At 41.0% G+C, this 21,432-nt stretch overlaps 1 long non-coding RNA gene across 2 annotated transcripts in view; it reads right to left on the bottom strand.

Annotated features, from left to right (window-relative positions):
• Positions 1–21,432, bottom strand: part of LOC103349704 (transcription factor SOX-4) — a 524,220-nt gene that overhangs the window by 445,223 nt on the left and 57,565 nt on the right. For both annotated transcript variants that reach the window (XR_016234234.1, XR_016234235.1), the window contains one exon: positions 20,859–21,125. This is a non-coding gene — a long non-coding RNA (transcription factor SOX-4). The remainder of the gene's footprint in view (positions 1–20,858; positions 21,126–21,432) is intronic.

Below are 21,432 nucleotides of genomic sequence, written 5' to 3'. Positions count from 1 at the left end.
TCCAGCTCTCTGCTGTGGCCCGGGAGGGCAGTGGAGGATGGCCCAAGTGCTTGGGCCCTGCACCTGCATGGGAGACCAGGAGGAAGCACCTGCCTCCCGGCTTCGGATTGGTGCAGCGCTCCGGCCGTAGTGGCCGTTTGGGGGTGAACCAATGGAAAAGGAAGACCTTTCTCTCTGTCTCTTACTGTCTAACTCTGCCTGTCAAAAAAAAAAAAAAAAAAAAAAAGAGGAGGCAAATAAAGCTCTATGGTTCAAAAAGACTGATACTCAGGGCTCTAGACTTACAGTTATTAAGAATGAAACCTCCATTAACTTATTAAATAAGTCAAATATCTCTAACTAAAGAAACAACATTGGTGTTTATTATCATCATCATTCAGTAGAAAACTTGAATCTCAATTCTCAATCAGAAAACAAAAATTAAAAGCCTAAGAGAAACTAAGACACCCTGTTTCCTTCATGATGAAGAACTTACCTTATCCCAAGATTTCCAACTTTCCTACCAGTAGAACAGTATTTCAGATAAGAAATATTTCCCAGGCTTACAAATAGTAACTGGGCTTCCTGCTTGGCCTGTCTGGTGTGAGGTTTCCTACCCAATGCCTACCAGAGCTCAGGTTCTGAGAAGAGACTCATCCAGTAACAAAGCTGAAACAAGGGTTTAAAAGGCACAATCACAGGACTGAGAAGGGGTTCACGCCCACTAGGTTTGTGTGCAAGCAGAATAAAGGGAAAAGTAAACAGATTTGTATGTGCACACAGAGAAGCCAGCTCCTTTCCTGTCCTCCTTCTTCCCTCAAGTAAAAGGCCTCATTTTCCTTCAGCTGAATATGATATCTCAGCTCTGTAACTGCTTCCTGACTCTCAGGACGCCTGTGAGTGAGTCTCTTATTTCCACAGGATAGAAAATATTCTGCCATCCAGTCTCCCCCCTTCAATCCCACAGGGACACAAAATGTGTCCTAGCAGTTCTGCAGAGCTGGCTCCCTTGTCCCAGACATTCCACACAGGATGAAGCTCAGGGCAAAATCGGACTACGAATGTGCTCTTTCTGAGAGAAGAGCTGACATTTCCATTAAGGTGGGATACAATAAAGATCCGCAAAGAACCAAACGCCCTGGACCTCACTGCCAAAGGGTCCCTCAGATGGACTTCCCTCAGAGAAAATACATTAAGTTGGCCAAGTGCACGCTATACAAAGATCAGCCAAATCTATGATGCGTACAACCAATAACTCAATGTAAAGGGAAACTATTTGCATTCAGAGTGGTCAGGACTCACCATCATTAAGTATCCAAAAATTTTAACAGCCACATTTGGGGGAGAAAAATCTAAGACTTTTCTCCATTTAAAGGAATGCCTGTTGCAACATAAAATCTGTAAAGACTAGTTCTGTGCGTCTTGGTGGTGTTGATTTCAATACATATAAATATGAGAAGCACTATATTTATTTTACTGGAAAATGAGTTTAGCAAAACGTAGGTGGCTTTTACTAAAACATTTTAGTTTCTCTCTCCCCCCCCCCCACCAACTCTGCCTTTCAAATAAATACATAATTTTTTTTTAGAGAAATTTTAGTAAAGCTTTGCTTTCAACCAGGGAGTTAATTCTTTTCCAAAGTCCTACTGAGTGTGGAACAAGATTTGCTACTAATCACATAAAGGTCTTCCAAACAATTAACAACAAAAGAGCTGTAATCAATGCAAACCTCAATGATCATAATATTTTCCCTGTGTCTGCCAGGAGTTTGTTAACCATTAATGAAATTATTAATCCTTTCCTGTATAAGTATTTTTCCACAAACAAACAAAGGAGAATGAGAACACTACTTAAGTTTTAGTGAAAACAACAACAAACCCTAGATTCTGAGAAATAAACCTTGGTCACACACCCTTTATCAAGAAGATCACTGTACTTAGAATTAAAATCAATGACTAAAAGTAAATAAAAGTACTTAAATTATGTAAAAGGCCTTAGGAGGCAAAGGAGCACATTCTATACTCCAAACCTAGTTACATCATCTAAAAATAAGAAAACAAGCCTTTGACCAACCCTAGGTGAACTTTGGTAGAATACTGAAAGAAAGGTTAGCTCAAAAGTTCTAGTGATTTCTTATTATTTGTTTCACCCTTTTCCAAAGAAAACAATGACTCAAACATCTTCTCATCATAAACTTTTTATTTACCAGAAGGCATTAAATCAGAAAAGAGAAGGTAGCATAGCCCTTATGCATTAAGACTAATCCAGATATATTTATTAGCATTTCTCTACCACCATCAATTCTTCTCATTAGATAACAGATGTTGGCTTTATATTGATATATGTTCCATAGAAAAGTGATAATGGAATCTCCCAATTCAGTTCAATGCCTCAAGAAAGTTAACCAAGGGTCACTCAAGTTCTCCTACCTATAAATGCCTGACTTCTGTTTCCTGTGCATCCTCCATGACCCCCTATCCAGGGGCCCATATCAAACTGATTTAAATGAAAAGTCACTTATGTCCTTTCCATCAAATAATCACATGGCCGGCACTGTAGCTCACTAGGCTAATCATCCGCCTGCAGCACCAGCACCCCGGGTTCTAGTCCCGGTTAGGGCGCCAGATTCTGTCCCGGTTGCTCCTCTTCCAGTCCAGCTCTCTGCTGTGGCCCGGGAGGGCAGTGGAGGATGGCCCAGGTCCTTGGGCCCTGCACCTGCATGGGAGACCAGGAGGAAGCACCTGGCTCCTGGCTTCGGATCAGCACAGCACACCGGCCGTAGCAGCCATTTGGGGGGTGAACCAATGGAAAAGGAAGACCTTTCTCTCTGTCTCTCTCTCTCTCTTACTGTCTAACTCTGCCTGTCAAAAAAAAAAAAAAAAAAAAAAAAAGAAAGAAAAAAAAAGAAATCACACAGCAAGTTCTTACAAGGGGTGTTGCCTTTGGGGGAAAAATCTTATACAAAGACAACACGCATATAGGAATAAAGGGAAGATACCATCTATTTTTTTCCTGGACTTTTTGTGCAAAAGAGATAAACATTATCCCCATTTCACAGAAGCAGCAACTGAAGCAGACAAGAGTATAGCTAACTTGCCCCATAAAAAGACAGAATAAAATCTGAATGCCACAGCTATGAAAGCTTTGTCACAGCCCCTAAAATTTAAAGGGCATTACATTGGAGGATGAACCAACGGCAAAAGGAAGACCTTTCTCTCTGTCTCTCTCACTGTCCACTCTGCCTGTCAAAAAAAAAAAAAAAAGCATTACTTTTTTTATGCAAACTCTAAATGAAGTGTTATTTTTTTTTAAAGATTAATTCAGCTATTTATTTGACAGAGAGAGAGAGATTGAGAGAATCTTCCATCCACTGATTCACTGCCCAAAAATGGTCACAATGGATGCGCCAGATGGAAACCAGGAGCCAGCAGATACATCCAGGTCTCCCAGATGGAAGGCAGGAAACCAAGCACTTGGGTCATCCGCTGCAGCTTTCCCAAGCTCACCAGCAGGGAGCTGGATCAGCTGAATTGTTGGATGCTGGCTCGCAGGTGGTGGCAGCTAACCCCACCACACCAAGATGCAGCACTGCCCTCCGCCCTCCCTGTCCAGTGCTCCACTTCTAATTCCAGCTTCCCACCAGAGTCCCCTAGAAAGCAGCCATCATGGCTCAAGTTAAGTCCCAGCCACTCATGGGGACACAGATTCAATTCCTGGCTCCTGCCTTCAGGATAGACAGCCCCAGCGATTGTAGGCATTTGGAGAGAAAACCAACTGATAGAAGATCTCTGTCTCTGTTTCTCTTTGACTCTTTGCCTTTCATTAATGAACAGAAACAACTCAAAGATTTTTTTTAAATAATTACTTAAAATAAAAGCCTTCAGATGGTATAGCCACCAGCTATATCATCTTTTCAGCACTTGTTAGGCCAAACTGAAGTGAGTAAAAAAATATATATATAGTATATAGTACACATATAAATATATATTTTGATTACATGCTGAAATTACATTTTCAATACAGTAAGTACATTGCTAAAATTCATTTCATGTGTTTCTTTTTCCTTCTCTAATGCAGTTATTGGAAAACTTCAAATTACACCCACAGCTCCCATTTGTGGCTCACATTGTATTCTTGTGCAGCACTGAACAAACCCTAAGAACACCATGTGTACAAGACAAGATGAGTCACTAGTTTGATATGACAGACCACGACACACTATTGCTGGTTCAAGCTTTGCTGACATCAAAACCTGATGATCAGTTTTAGTCATTCAATCATGAATCCACTCAGTCAACAAATAATTACTTATTAAGTAACTGCTATGGTCCAGGCAAAATGATACAATGTCTGGTTGATGGGGCTGTTTCTAGGGAATCTCATACCAAATATTAGTCCCAATCATACCACTTAATACTTCAGTACTAAGGCTGTATCTGTGAGTGGTCAAAACCAGATGTCATTTGCAGTATATTTAAAATATGGCAGAAAGACCAGGGAATGATGCCAACAAAAATCCAAGGATTTCACTAATTGGACATCCGAGGTGGGCTGTGTTAACACTGTCTAATATCATCATTAACATTCATGAGAATATAAAGTCAAATACAAGCTCAATGCATTGAGAGGAAGGTCTCTTTCAGATCCATTCTTCACTCCACCCACCTGCCTAGCCAAGATGCAGATTAACTATGGCTTTACTTTGGCCATACTATTGTAACTATTGGTTAGACCTTACTACTTTAAAACAATGAGAGTATATATTGCAAAATCCAGTAGCATATTCATATTTCTATGTGGCATCAGGCAATAATATGTACTCAAAGGATTAAGCCTTGGGGCCAGAGTTAGGAACCAGTGGGTTAAGCCTGCAATGCCTGCATCCCATATTAGTGCCAATTATGATGCAGCTGTTCCACATCTGATTCAGCTCCCAATTAATGCACCTGGGAAGGCAGTGGAAGATGGTCCAAGTACCTGGGCCTCTGTCACCCACATGGGAGACCCAGATGAAGCTCCTGGCTCCTGGCTTCAGCCTGGCCTAGACGTGGCTGTTACAGCCATTTAGGGAACGAACCAGCGGAGAGAAGATCTCCCTCTCTTTTTCTCACTATCTCTCTTTCTAACTTTGCCTTTCAAGTCAATAAAATAAATCTTAAAACCAAAAAGAATCAAATCTTACAGTAAATCTACAAAGAACCCCCACCTACGTTCTATGCAACAACAAACACAAGGTCAACAACACATTAACCACGTAGTGTGTATTTTCCCTCTTCTGCACCATGAATCCAACAATATTGGTAAACTGTTCTAACAATTTATTTTAACATAAACTTGGCTTTACAATGTAAAGAAACTGCGTGTCTTAGATGAATGGTATAAAAGAGTCTTGTCTCCCTACAGGAGAAAAAAATGTCTTTAAGAAATGCCTTAATATTGGAAAGAATAATGTTCACCACCAGACCAGTGTACGAAGCCAAAATTCCATATACTTTGCGGTGGCTTCCTTTTGCGGATAAAAACAGTTTATATCTCCCAAAGAACATGATCCCACAGTTCCCGTTCAGCTAATGTCCCAGTAAATACACTACGGGATCTGCTTGAGTAAGAACCAAGCTCGCAGTTTCAAAATTACATTTCATGGAAGATTTGAGCAGAAGACATTTTCTGTTTGATCCAGAAATCCCAGAGCTCTGTTCTTTAGATACTGTCAGTGGAAAAAAAAAAAAAAAAAAAAGGAAAGAGAGAGGAAGAGAGAGAGAAAAGGCACGCACCAAGGTAGCATCTAATTAAGACATCAAACCAAAAGCCTGAATGACTTGCTCTTCTTGTTCTGCTAGGCAAAGTTTTCTTGGTAGTATTATTAATATTCTAGCATAGCAAAGGAATTGCTACATTAAAACTCGGTGTAAATCCAAGCTTCAAGATGCAATAAACTCATAAGGGATTAAGCCTCAGGGATACTCATTTCTTCTTTTATAAATGACTGTCCAGATCTGACTGGTCTCACTTCTCTTCCAATAAAATTTTAAATACAAATCTTCAGGCTCTGAATTTCTCAACTAGGGAAGTAGTCCGTTCCAGCACTTGGGTATTCGAGCCTCCGTTATGGGCCTCTGTGGTGTATGGAAGCCAAGCATAAGCAGATACCGCCCTGCCCCTTGGAAAGTTTATCGCCTGTGTTTTTCTCTTAGGGCTGCTATGATAAATTATCACAAACTGTGGCTTAAAACAACAGAAGTTTATTCTCTCATGCTATCTTCAGGGTTACACTCCCTACAGAGGCTCAGGGGGAGAATCCATTTTTTGCCTATTCTAACTTGAGGTGGCTGCTGGCACCTCAGAATTCCTTGAATTTCCAGACACAGCACTGCTCTCTGCCTCTGTCCTCACAGGTCCTCTCTGGGGATTAGTTCCTGTTCCTCGGTTGCAAACACATTTATGACTGGTGCTAGGTTCCACACAGATAACCAAGGAAACTCTCCCTATATCAAGAACCTTAACAATCAAATCTATAAAGACCGCTTTTCCTTTTAAGATAACATTTAAATGGGAGAGGGAGAGGAAGGTGGAAGGTGGGATGGGAGAGGGGCGGGTAGGGGGGTTGGGGGAAAGAACCACTATATTCCTAAAGTTGTATCTATGAAAAATTGCATTCATTAAATAAAACAGAAAAACAAAAAGATAACATTTACATGTCCCAGATATTAGTTCTTGATCTTTTAGGGGGCAGGAGGAGGGAGGCAGTATTTGCTGAAAGCCCCTGAGCCTGTGTAAGAAGTTAGAATGACTGAAAATCAAGCAAAGTGGCCCATGAGCAGGTGCTAGCCTCTGTGGGATCAAAAGCTCTCCTGCAGAGTGGGTATTTACCTGTATACCATGTCAGTGTACCCAGTTCAAGTTTTGGTTACCCCACTCCTGAACCAGCTTCTGCTAGTGCATACCTGTGAAGCAGCAGATGATGGCTCAAATACTTGGGTCCCTGACAACTACGTCAGAAACCTAAATTGAATTACCAGCTCCTTGCTTCAGCCTAGCCCAACTCTGGCCATTGTGGGCATTTGAGGAGTGGACCTGATTGGATGGGAGGTCTATCTGTCTCTTTACCTCTATGCCCTTCAAATAAATAAAAAAGCTTTAAAAAGCCCAATAAATTTTTAAAAAGTTAAATTTTAACAACCACACATCTCAGGACCTCCCTTACAGGGCCTGGTGAGCTTCCAAAAGGAATTATAGGTAAAAGCTCCCCAAACTTACATATACACTTATTTGCTATTTAAACTGTATGATGACTACAGCCACATTCAGTTTGCCTCAACTTTGAATCTCCAGCATGTTGTCCACAGAAGAGGCACTCCATGACACCTGAAGGAGTAGACAGAATGATGGATGGATGGATGGATGGATGGATGGATGGATGGGAGGAACAGAGGAAGGGAGGGAGGGAGGAAGAGAGGAAGGGAGAAAGGGTAGACATATGGATGTGTAGATAGATGGATGGACAGACAAGTGAACATACAGAATAGTATCCTGAGAGACTCAGCTTCTTTGGATGACCAAGAAAAGTAAGAGGACAAGGGAAGAAGAGAATAAGGCAACAAGAAAAAGCAGATTGAGAGGTTAGAAAATGCAAATAGTCGCAGTCCAATTTCCTCTACGTGACACTTTGCTTGGAGCCTGTTCTGAGCAGTTAGTTGATCTTAGAAAATACTTACAGACTCCTTATGCTTCATCTGTGCTGCAGAGGCAACACGACAGTGTATGAAGTGTTTGGATTCAGACACATCTGGGGATGAACTCCCAGGCCCACTGTGAAACAGCTTCCACCTCCTCAACTGCAATGTAGTTAACAACACCCATTTTATGGGGTCGTAGACAGGCTTCAAGATTGTGTCCCCAAGACGAGCTATATGCTAGAATCTGAAGAGCTCTTCTTACTACACACTTTTATGTCACAAAAGCTTTGCAAAGTGCTTTACATAAGCAATGTCACTTAGAAATATGACTTAATTGAGGTATTGTTCCCTATAATTAACTCTCTTTCCTTTCTCCCTCCCTTCCTTCTCTCCTTTCATCCTCCTTTATCAACTAGATTAAAATATGGTCACACAGTCAAAATTCTAACACAAGGGGATGCCATGAAAATGCTCCCTCCCTCCACTGGGACCCTAGTTCCTGAAAAATTTTACTTGCCACAAGATTTTAATCACAGCTCCTTATAAATTAAGCTCAAAATAAAACATTGCTTACTCTGGGGTTAAGTAACTCAAAACAAAATGCCCCGTTCTTATTCACTCACTCTAGGTCTCCCAGCAAGGCTACCCTGCTTTGCCTGGTTTATTGTGATTCTATATGTGGACTCATGGAATAGGCTGCTTAATAAGGAACCACCACATATATTATTCATCCAGCAGGAGTCTTCAAAGAATCAGAACACTAAGACACATCTGCCATAACATGGCACTCAGCACACACTGAGAGTGGGTCTGCTCTGTATTGCACTAGACTTCAGGGATGTCATTTACGGTACGTGAATCAGTGTAATCAATGACCTGGATATGGGCAGAAGTGAGCAAACAGCGAGTTCTGGTGTTGGAAATACGTTGCATGGCTTTTGGTTTTTAGCAATGTGGTAGGATGCAGAATTATTCTATGCGAACAGGTGGCAGAACCTGAGAACACTGGGGTTGGCCAGGATCCACTGAAATGGGACAGCCTTGGGCATCGAAGTATAAAAAGGGTAAAAATGATCGAGTAAAAAAAGCAGCCTGAGATTAAGACCAGGCAGACATAATGTTTGGTGACAAAACAATCCAACAATGAACTAAAGAGGCCAGGAAATACAAAGATAAACTATGAAATTGAATCTGGCGACCTAGTTGTGGAATTTGCACAGGTAAACCATAACCTAAACTGATGCACAAACAGGAGGCAAAAGATAAGACACAGCCATCATCTGGTGGGGCTTAGGCTCTTGAGTCCTTTTTCTGGGTGCCTGTATGGACTCCTGTGTTCCAAAGGTGATGGAACCAATAAGCATGAATCACAAACCCAATGCTGGCTGCCAAGACCCCAGCATGCGCAAAGCCTAGGAACCAACAGCGTGGAGAGAGGACCCAGCATTAAGATTAGTAGAACCTGGTACTTGTTTTTGTTTGCTTCCTTATCAAATAGACTCTTATCATCTTGCCGGAAAACTTTGTAATATATTTAGGTCTAGCAGTTTGATCACTCTTGTGAGAATTTTTAATTTAGCTGTACAGTCAAGGAGAAACTGACAGAAATTTTTGAAGAAAAACATTTCATGAACTTTCACCTAAATTCCCACACTGAGACAAACGCTGAAAATGTATTATGATAGAATCAAGGTTTATTTATCCTAATGACAGAATGGCAACAGTAAATTTTGTTTATCCTTTGAACTACACTAATCTGCAAAAGATAAAAGAATCTGGAAACATATGATGATTATTTTTTGTTATGCTACCATCTCTTTTATCTAATCATTGAGGCCAAAAAGAGGGAAGTCTTTCGGCAGGATGTCACCTAACTGTGCCAGCCCCAAGGGGCTCTTTATTCTACCCTGACCTTCATGAGGAGCTGGCATAGTGGTTCTGCTAGCACATGGGACGTTTTTTCCTAAGGGGGAAAATCAGCTCCCCATAATGTTAATTTATGGTGAAGCCTAAATAGAATTGGGAGTGGACACATGGGGGGTCACAGTGCAAAGTCTGGGAGCAAAGAACTGCTCACTTTTGGGTGTTTTGAGTTCTTAGAGTTTTTATGAAGGTACTTCAAAAAGTTTGTGGAAAATGGAAGTAAAACATGTTTCTTTTGGCACAAAAAATATTCTGAAATCCTTGGACTACACATTTTCCACAAAGTGTTGAAGTCTTTACATCCCAGTAGAAGGGTCTCATACATTCTAACAATGACCCAAAAATCATCTCTCTTTTGCTGCAGAATGGGGAGTCTATGAATCTTGTTGCATAACACCTTCTGGGAATTTCTAACAAATAATGACACCATCCCATTAAAATACGGCAAGTAAAACTCTTGAACTTGGATGAAATTTACTGTGTGTTGGTGTCTTCCCTGTTGTGTGCTACTCAGTTTCTCCCAGGAATGTGCAAATCCCAGCAGAGTACCCATTATCAGGTGAAACAGGAGCTCATTCTCTTTCTTGCAGGCTTACATTGTTGGCCCCAAGTTTCTAGTGAAAAGTCAATGGAAAGTCAATGGATTGCATTATGCCATGTAGTAGTTTGACCATTTGAACTGGCTGTTTCTTTGAAGGCCAATTTCTTTCATTTCTAAAATGACCATGTACTGCTACATGGGATTCATGTGAGGATCATACATGGATATTTGTTGCATAAATATCGGAGGTTCCTGATAGTTTCTACTTCTCTGAGAAACAGAACATCGAACTATACATTCTCAGAGGAATTCTTCATACTCACCAATATCCATTATTAACAAATGTAAATTTCCTCTTCTTGGCTTTTTCTGTCTCTATGATGAAATTATATTGGATGGGAGAATTACTGAACTGTTTGGATTTTAAAAGTCATATTTAGGGCTGGCACTGTAGCGTAATGGGTAAAGCCACCGTCTGCAGTGCCGGTATCTCATATGGGAGCCGGTTCAAGTCCAGCTGCTCCACTTCCGATCAGCTCTCTGCTGTGGCCTGAGAAAGCAGCAGAAGATGGCCCAAGTCCTTGGGCCCCTGCACCTGCATGGGAGACCTGGAAGAAGCTCCTGGCTCCTGGCTTTGCATCAGCACAGCTGTGGCTATTGTAGCCATTTGGAGAGTGAACCAATGGATAGAAGTCTCTCTCCCTCCCTCTCTCTCTCTCTCTCTCTCTGCCTTTCCTTCTCTCTCTGTGTAACTGTGACTTTCAAATAAATAAATAAATCTTAAAAAAAAAAAAGTCATATATACAGGGCCAGCACTGTGGCCCAATGGGTTAAGCTGCCACCTATGCCACCAACATCCCATTTGAGTGCCAGTTCAAGTACCAGCTGCTCCACTTCCCAGTTTCCTGCACCTGGGAAGAAAGCAGAAGATGACCTAAGTACCTGAGCCCCCACCACCCATATAGGCAATCCAGATGGAGCTCTAGCTTCCTGGCTTGGGCCTGGCCTAGCCCCTGTCATGTGGCCATTTGTATAGTGAGCCAGCAGATGGAAGATGGATCTCTCTCTCTCTTTCTTTCTCTTAACTCTGCCTTTCAAATACATAAATCTTTTTTTAAAAAAAGCCATTATGGGGCTGGTGCTATGGCACAGTGGGTTAAAGCCCTGGCCTGCAGCACCAGCATCCCATGTGGACCCCGGTTTGAGTCCCAACTGTTCCACTTCTAATCCAGCTCCTTGCTAATGCTCCAGGGAAAGCAACAGAGGATGACCCAAGTCCTTAGGCCCCTACAGCCACTTGAAAGACCCAGAAGAAGCTCCTGGCTCCTCACTTCAGATCAGCTCAGGTTCAGCTGTTGTGGCTATTTGGGGAGTGAAACAGCAGATGGAAGACCTCTCTCTCTCTCCCTCTCTCTGTCTCTACCTCTCTCTGCAACTCTGTCTTAAATAAAATAAATATTTTTAAAAGTCATTATGTAATTCAAAATATGATTAGAACCACAGTTTAAAAATTCTAGATACCATAGGTTGTATCAGTACCTAATCTAAAAATGTTAAGAGAAAAGAGTGTAACAGGAATTGATTTCAAGCATCATTTCCTCTCACAATGATCGGAGGCTATGTCTAAATTATCAGAATCACTTTTTGATATATGAGAGATTTTATAAAAAGTTTTGCCTCAGATTCTCAGAAACTTCCAACCAAAACTACACCATTCTGTTGATATTCAACCATAAAATTTTGGTAGATTTACTTATCCTTATATATGCTACACATCAAAATAAAAATGTACTTTTAAAAGTATAAGATAAAACAGGGCCAGCGCTGTGGTGCAGTGAGTAAAGCCGCCACCTGCAGTGCCGGCATCCCATATGGGTGCAGGTTCAAGTCTCAGCTGCTCCACTTCCAATCCAGCTCTCTGTTGTGGCCTGGAAAAGCAGTGGAAAATGGCCCAAGTCTTTGGGCCCCTGCACCCACGTGGGAGACCCAGAAGAAGCTCCTGGCTCCTGGCTTCAGATCAGCGCAGTTCTGGCCGTTGCAGCCAATTGAGGAGTGAACCATCAGATGGAAGTCCTCCCTCTCTCTCTCTCTCTCTCTCTCTCTTTCTGCCTCTCCTTCTCTCTCTGTATAACTCTTTCAAATACATAAATAAATCTTTTAAAAAAAAAAGTATACGACAAAGCTATGAAAATACTCTTGTTTCAATCTAAGTTCAAATAATTTTTCTAAAGTTGCTGCCAAGATGCCCAAACACTTAACCTAAATATCTGTATATCTTAAGCCAAAGATCCGGTGGCTGTTAACTTACAGTGAATGGAGATTAGGAAAAACTATTGCTGGGATGCCAAAAAAGTTAGATTGGCTCATAAGAAAGGAATGCTGAGGCTTACAACTGCCCAGAGTCACTTTCCCAAAGCCGTGTTTACTTTGCTATTAGCTGGGACAGGTTCATTTTCAGAAATTCTTAATATGGTAAGCAGAGAGTACCTTAATAACCTGAATTCCAGGATGATGAGTTACTTCTATTTGAGACTGTGGCTCATGTTTTAAATCATGATTGTTACACACAACAGTCAGCTTTACTTCGTATGTGTGTTTTTAAACATTATTTATTTTGTTTTCAGGCAGAAAGAGAGACAGAGACCTCTCACTTACTGGCTCACTCGCCCAAATACCTGCAACATCCAAGGCTGGGCAAGGCTGAGAAGGAGCTGGGGACTCAATCTGGATCTCCCATGTGGGTGGCAGGGACCCAGTCACTTGAGCCTTCACGGCCACCTCCCAGGGACACATCAACAGGAGCAGAGCGAGGACTCGAACCCAGGCATAAGCGGTATCTTAACCACTGCGCCAACCAACCAATCAACCAACCCTACTTTGTATGTCTAAATCAATAATACATCCTTAGGGCCAGTGCTGTTGCATAGTAGGTTAAGCCTCCACCTGCAGTGCCAGCATCTCACATGGGCACTGGTTCAAGTCCTGGCTGCTCCTCTTCCAATTCAGCTCCCTGCTAATGTGCCTAAGAAAGCAGTGGAAGATGGTCCAGGTGCTTGAGCCCCTGCTCCCACATGGGAGACCCAGATGAAGCTTCTGGCTCCTGGCTTCGAATCAGTCCAGCTCAGGCCATTGCAGCCATTTGGGGAGTGAACCAGCAGATGAAAGATCTCTTTCTCTCTCTCTCTCTCTCTCTCTCTCTCTCTCTCTCTGCCTGTAATTTTGCCTCTCAAATAAATAATATTTTAATAATAATAATGGTAATGATACATCCTTAGGCTGATGTGAGGCCACTAGGCTGATGGTTGGTCACTTACCACAAGCCATCTCTGCTCAATTTTTTTTACGACACAGGCCACTGGTGAACATTAGGGGCTTCTTTCCAGGCCCAGGAGTTAGTTGAACAACTCAAGCCTCTTGGTGCTTCTCTTGTCATTGACTAGTTTTTGTCTTGGGCTACTGTAGTCACCCTGGGAAGTGTTCCTATGGACTTCACTCTTAGAAAGATATATAAGAGGCAAGGATGTGGAGAAACTGAAAATCTCATTCTGCTGGTGGAAACCTCAAACTTGTAACATGGTATCACTACTTTGCAAAACAGTTTGGCAGCTTCTTTAGATGTTTAGTATCAATTACCATATGGTCCAGCAATTCCATCTACCCAAGAGAAATGTTTGTCCATGCAAAGACTTAGACACAAATGGTCAAGTCAGTATTATTCATGATGGCTAAAAAATGGAAGCAACTAACACTCACATGTCTATTATCTGGTGAACAGAAGAGTTAAATGAGGTCTAGCCATACAACAGACTACCACTTAGTGATAAAAAGCAACAAGCCACAAGTACATACTATGCCACAGACAGACACGTCATGAAAAGTCAAAGACACCAGATGAAAGGATAATTAATGATATGAGTCCACATATGTGAAATATCCTGAGAAGATAAATCTAGAGACAGAAAACAGATTAATGGTTGCCTGGGGCTAGTGGGTAGGAGCAGAAACTAACTATAAGTAGGCATGGAGAACCGTTTTGTGGAAAACTCTGGAAATGGGGATGGTTGCACAACTCTGTAGATTTACTGAATCACATGATTTAAAATACACGCACATTTACTAATGACAAGGATTCACGTTCCTCCCCCTCCCACTGTCACCTCACAATGACTGCCCAGCTGCTAAGTTGGCCAGTGTTGGAACAGCCCTACTGAGTCCTTTAACGGGAAGCTAAAACCAAAATAAAACAACATCCTTACTTTCTGAGATACTCTTAGTTTCTCACTTGAGACCAAAACCATCCTGATTAATACAGACTGGAAATCCAATCAAAAGAGCCTATTCGGTGGCACATAGATGTAGACACACATTGAATTGGGGAGGACGGACAGAATTCTGACATGCATTTGTGGTGACATGCATGTGGTCAGGCATTGCTAACTACACTTCACGTGACTACCCTATGGGCTCTAAAGTACACTTACCACTATAGCTGATGACTGCTCTATTAAGAACATGTTTCAATCTAAGTGGGAAGTAGCACTTGTCTTTGACTGGTCTCCCACCCTATCTGTCATGTTCAGCTTGACTCAAAAGGCACAAGCAGGGGCCGGCACTGTGGTGCAATAGGTTAAAGCCCCAGCCTGAAGTGCCAGCATCCCATATGGGCGCAGGTTCGAGACCCAGCTGCTCCACTTCTGATCCAGCTCTCTACTATGGCCTGCGAAAGCATTGGAGGATGGCCCAAGTCCTTGGGCCCCTGCACCTGTGTGGGAGACCTGGAAGAAGCTCTTGGTTCCTGGCTTCGGATCAGCACAGCTCCAGCTGTTGTGGCCAACTGGGGAGTGAACCATCAGATGGAAGACCTCCCTCTCCTCTCTCTCTCTCTCTCTCTCCCCCTCTCCCTCTCTCTCTTCCTCTCTCCCTCTGTCTCTCTGCCTCTCCTCTCTCTTTGTAACTCTGACTTTTGAATAAATAAATCTTTTTTTTAAAAAAAGGCATAAGCAACCCAAATATATTCCAGTTATCTTCCCATGCTGTTTCATCTCTCCATGTTTTTGCAAACCACATTTTCCTAGCCTAGAGTGTTCTTTCTTTGACTACACGTCAAAATTCCATACAGCTCTTAAATCCCAACTCAAGAAAATCTTCTCTGATCTAAATAATCACCCCTTCCCTGCTTTAAGTCTGCACTTCAGGCATAGCACTATTGTGACTGCTATCACACAATACCGGAGATGGCTTTATTATTTCTATCATTCTACTATGAAAGACAATGGGTTTTAGGCTGAGACAGTTCTATGTTATATTTGGGTGACTCTGGACAAATCAGTTTATTTCAATTTCTCTTTCCAAACACAGATATTATCATCTCTCTTAGGCTACCATGAGGCTTACCTAAGAAAATATATGCAAAAGCATTTTTATAATAATTATAACTATAAAATCGATTATAAAGTACTAACAAATTTTGGTTAGAATAGATGACATTTTTAAAGGCATTCAATGGACCACACAAGTTGGGTAAAAGATGTGATCTCTTTACCATTTTATCAGAACTGCTCTAGCCAAGACTACCAATGAGCATGGGCCTTGGAAATGCCTAAATCCAGAAGTTTATTTCAGGGTCTCATTTTATCTAATCTATCAGTACCATTTCAGAGAAGTTGCCTTCCCCCGGAAGACACTGTGTCTTCACTGGGCTTCCATCACAGTGGCAGCCCCTTTTCATTATTCTTTATCTAGAATGTCTCCACCTCTACTTCTGGAGGGCCTGAACGCTCAGTGTCAAGACTCCTTTTCTTGCCACCCTCATTCCCTTGGTGATCTCATTCTGTCTCGCAGCTTTAAACACATTTAATTTCTTTGAAATCACAAATTTGTATCTCTAGGTTTCAATGAAAACCAGACATGTATAACAAGACTATTTGGACACTTAAAAAAAATCTTAGTTTGGAAGGCATTTGGCTCAACAGTTAAGATACCACTGCTTAAGATGCTCCTGTCCTGTATCCTAATGTCTGGGTTCAAGTCTTATCTTTGCTTCCAATTCCAGCTTCTTGCTAATGAATGACCTGGGAGAGAGCAGATGATAGCTCAAGTACTTGGGTCCCTGCTACCCATGTGGGAGACCTGGAATGAGATCTGGACTCCTGGTTTCAGTGCTGCACAGCCCAAATTGTTGCAGGCATGTGGGAGTAAACTGGTGGATGAAAGATCTCTCTCTCTCTCTCTCTCTCTCTCTTTCCCTTTAAAGACAATCTTAACATGTCCAAACTGAGGTCCTGGTCTCCCCTACTACAGGTTCACTTCTCATCTCAGTTAACAGTGTTCATCTTTCTAGGAGCTCAAACCAAAACTCTCAGAATCATACATAACTCCTCCCTTTCTCTCTTGTTTCCTATCCAGCCCACCAGAAAAATTCTCCAATCTCAACTTCACAATAAAGTCTGAATTTAACTTCTTACTACTTCCATGCTACTCTAGCCCTCATCCAAGCCACCACTGCCTCTCATTGGAGTAACTGAAGTAGCTTGCTGATGGGTCTCCTTGTTTCCGTTCTTGGCCATCTCTGGTCTGGCCTCAGCTCATCCGTGGCAGCATGAGCTACATGAGGTCAGTCATCGTTGAGCATTCCTCCACGGCATCCCATCTTCCTCGGTATAAACACAGAAGTCCTTACCGTGGCCCCGGGATGAACAACCCCTGTGATCCGGCCACCACACCTCCATTTCCTCTCCAACCTCATCCCCTGCCTCTTGCTGCTTTGCTTACTCTCCTCCAGGCCACTGCATCCACCTGGCTTTCCCTGGACTGGTCAGACACTAGCCATTTCCTCTGCCTGAGTGCTCCTCCCACTGCTGTCATGTAGCACATTCCCTGACTTCATCAGAGACACCCTCAGATGTCACCTTCCCTGGTCATCCCCAGCCATCCTATAGAAAATTGTAACCTCTGCCCTCCAAGTGCTTAGCTCCCTTTCCCACCTCATTTTTCTCTGCAGTATTTGCCACTTTTTAACATCTAGTTTAGTTTACTGTCACTAATAAAAGCTCCAAAATTCAGGGATTTTTATGAACTTTATTCACTTTTGTGCCCTAAGTGCTGAGAACAAGGCCTGGCACATAGGAAGCATTAAATAAACAGCATTGAAAAGAAAGAATGAGAAAGAATTAAGGACCAAAGTCGGCTTCTTAGATTCATGATAAATAAACTGTATCTTTAACAATAGGCATGGAAGTATCAAAGTTCTTAGATGTGATTGACATTAGACAAATCTTAAGTCATAAAGAAGAAATCAAAGTGAATGTGGGAACACAAACAAGGACTGAGAGAAACTCTTAGCAGAAAAATAAGTAGAAATGATACCCAGAACATAACAAGACATCCAGATGATCGCAAATTATCAAGGTAGAAGTTAGATAAATAATGCTTATTTGCTTATAATATCCTCCACATGTATTATTTTCATCATTCTAGAAGGCACAGCTGAATCTAAGTTTTCTTCCTATGAGCGTTTATTGGGAACATCTTGGTAGATTGTTCTGGTGCCAGTAATTCAAACAGAATCAAGTCAGCAAACAATTTTAAATAACCAAAGTTGTAAAATTTGATATCTATAGTAAAGTTATTAAGTATATTTGACTATAATTTAAAAGCTAACAGCACACAAAACCATTTTAATGCATTTATCATTTTAAACTGTAATTACAAATTATTACATCCATAGTTGTATTAATGATAATTTGCTACTTAAATATTTTTAACAAAGTTTGGATATAAGTTTCTAAATTTCTATTTTAATATTGACTTTAATTTTTTTTCCTTCACATTCTCACTTCTAGGCAATTATCTGCTAGTAAATTACCAACAAGGTAAATGCATACTCTGTGGGGCATGGAGTTAGGGGACATTCGGCCTCGCAGCTCGGATGCCTGTTTCCCACATCAGGGTGCCTGGTTCAGTTCTGGCTCTGATCCTGACCCCAGCTTCTGGAAGGCGGCAGTGATACCTCAAAAGAATGAATTCCTACCACCTACATAGGAGATCTGGATTGAGTTCCTGGCTTCAGGCACACATTTGAGGAATGAGTTAACAAAGGGGCTCTCTCCCTCTCTCTCTCTCCCTCTCCCTCTTCCCGTCTATCTATTTGTATTTCAAATAAATCAATAACACTAAAAAAAAGCAACATTGTGTTGGAATCAGCACTGTGATATAGTGGGTAAGGCTACCCACCTTCGATGCTGGCATCCCATATGAGTGCTGGTTTGAGTCCTGTCTGCTCCACTTCTGATCCAGCTCCCTGCTAATGCACCTGAGAAGGCAGCCTCGGATGGCTGAGTACTTGAGCTCACCCTGGGAGACCAGGGTGAGGCTCTGGCTCCTTGCTTCAGCCTAGCCCTGCCCCTGGCTGATGCAGCCATTTGGGGAGTGAACCAGCAGATGGACGATCTCTCTGTCTCCATAACTCTGCCTTTCAAATAAAAACAAATTAATAAATAAATCTAATAAAAAGCAGCAACGCTTCAACTTTCCTATCAGAACTCTCTATTTTCTCAAGTTACATTATCACTTGCATAAGGAGACACATCCTGCTATATTACAGATATAGAAAATGAAAATCCAAGACTTGAAACTGAACTTAGAATTAAATACTATTCTGCCAAGGGCCATTTATATTAACTGTGAGGTTTTTTTGTTTCAATAAAGACCATTCTATAGGAATTAATATGGAAAATGTGCTATAGTTCTTGACATCTTCATCAAATCACTGAGCCATCACTTTATATTTTAGATGGAAGGTGAATAAACAACATTTTTTCAACTGTAAGTCATCATTACTAGAATTGAAAATAGAGAATTTTAGTAAACCAATTCTAGAAAGTCACTACAAACATTATCTCAATTTACAGATATTTCTACAAGGAAATGGAAGGGCCACTATTCTAAAATGAAGCCACAACCTGCAGCAACATGCTTTCTACATAATTAGATGTAATAAATCTTTGCTGAAGTAAGTTAATCAACACTCAACCAAATAAAATCATTGAATGTCACATATTGTAGAGGAAAAATATTTAAATATGTGCAAATGTCCAAATTGCCTTTGAGTATTTTAGTGAGTACTTTTGCTTAATGTGGCTTGAAACTTATAAGACCGTCAACAAAGAAAAGTTTGGGGTATCAAAACATCACTAACACAGTGTGAATGCTAATAATAGCACCACAGGGTTTGATTACAGATGCTCAGCTCTCTGTTAAGTCTAGCCTTTTGTGAGTTTCTTCCTACTTATATGATCTTTAACAAACACTCCCCACAAAAGCCCTGTGAAATAGGTTTGTGATCTCCACTTTATAAATGAGGAAACTCAGAACCAAGGAAATCAAGTCACCTGCCAAGGTACTGCAGGAGGTAATTGTTTCGTTCCCAAGTCTGTTTTCAAACCTCCATGCCCAACTCTGGATGACTATTTAAACAAATTCAAACGTATTCACTTCAGGTATTTGTAGGTAAGCCACTTGTTGGGAAATAATACTGGGCTCTCCACCTCCAAAATAATATTGCAACAGGTCAACTTTAGTGAAAACATTTACAGAAATCTGAAATTCCAATATAGCACATTTTGCCAAAAGTGTACATCGCAGAATGTTTAAAGGATGTTTTCTGACGTAATATTCCATGCACAGAGCATTCGTACAAAATAAAAATTAATTCACTGTAAGTTTTCCATGCCATACTATTGTTCCACAATTTTAAAATTAACTTCATGAAAGGATGTATCTTAATTATAAGAGCAATCAACAAAGCACAGAATCTTAAAGCTAGAAGATTCCTTAAAATCCATTTAACTTAATCATTTTAGACAGTAAACTGAAGTTCAGGAAAAGTAGCTTGTCTAAGTTTATACAATTAGAAAGAAGCAAATCATAATGCTTTTTTTTCCTTATAGTGAGATAAAAATATTTCCTATGCTCAATTACTTTCTTTGACAAGATCACGGAAAGAAAACTCTCACTTTTCATGGCAAACAACTGCTAAAAAGAACAGCAACTACTGTATCAAATTAACTTTTTATACTACCAAGGATGTGTAAATTTTTAACTGCATTCTCAGAAAGGAACAAAAACGAATTTTAAGCTTTATAAGAAAGAATGTAAGATTCCTAAAAACCACCGTAAAATCTCAATATAGATCATAAAGATTAAACAAATTGTACAGGCTCTGTTGTTATTGACTTAGTCAAAGTTTTCATCCTTATAGAACTCCCATTCTCTAGAAATTAATTTGTTTTTGGACACTTTTGGATTCTGTTTATCAAAATAAAGTATCCAAACAAACAAAAAAAAGAATACTGATAACAGTGCAAACGACAACAGTTCTGTTAATGTAGAAACATCCACTGTGATATTTAAGAAGAAAATCAATCATAAGCAAAATCGGAAATCTGCCTTTTGGATCCATGATTGCTACTAAATGCCCTTAGTGACCATGCAATCCACATTCATTATGTGTGCCAATATTGAAGAACATACTGTACAGTTAGGAAAATTCCATCAGAAGTACGCAAGTCATCATTCCGAATGAAAAAGGAGCTACAAAAACCAACTCAAAACAAGGAGGCCTGAGGTCCTAAATCACTTTGGTCAAGCAACAGCTCAAAATAAGGAGACAGTTCTCTACTGGCCTAAGCATCAATGCCAAAATGAAGTGATGGCAGCTAAGTATCCAAAAAGAAACATACCTTCTGGAAGGTGGCGAGCTCGCGGTCATCACATTGTAATAATCCACATAGGAAAGGCATCTTCAAAAAAATCCCAACTACTGAACTGCTAAGTAACTCCAAAGGAAGAACCTTGAGGAACTTCCACCCAGGGGTGATTTGACTTCATACGGGCACTTTCCGTATCGTTTGCTGATAGATCCAGTAAAAACAATGCAGGATGAAGTTCAGCACTAGGAAGTACTCCAGCAACTGCGTGATGTCCTCAGTGGCTGACAGTAATTACACCTAGACAATAGAAATGAAGTCAGGTTAGCTTCCAAGTCAAGCTAGGCACTCACCTTCTAAAAGAAAGTGACTGTCGCATGGCTATACCTCATGTCTTTGATAGGAACATTCAGAACTTCATACATACTTAAATCACTTCTACCATGAGGGGCTTTCTCAATAACAGACATCACCACGCAAAATCATAATTTTAAGAAGTTACAATAAAAGGCCGAGTCTGTGTGTTCCCTTAAGAGCAGGGCATTCGGTTTGATGTTGCGTTGGTTCCGTCAAGGGTGACTAAGTCCAAGGGCATGGGGAAAGCCTC

The sequence above is a fragment of the Oryctolagus cuniculus genome, chromosome 5, assembly GCF_051225735.1.
Source record: "Oryctolagus cuniculus isolate XC-2025 breed Fujian yellow rabbit chromosome 5, ASM5122573v1, whole genome shotgun sequence".
In the NCBI taxonomy this organism is placed as follows: Eukaryota; Metazoa; Chordata; class Mammalia; order Lagomorpha; family Leporidae; genus Oryctolagus; species Oryctolagus cuniculus.
This window is presented reverse-complemented; position numbering and strand designations above follow the sequence as displayed.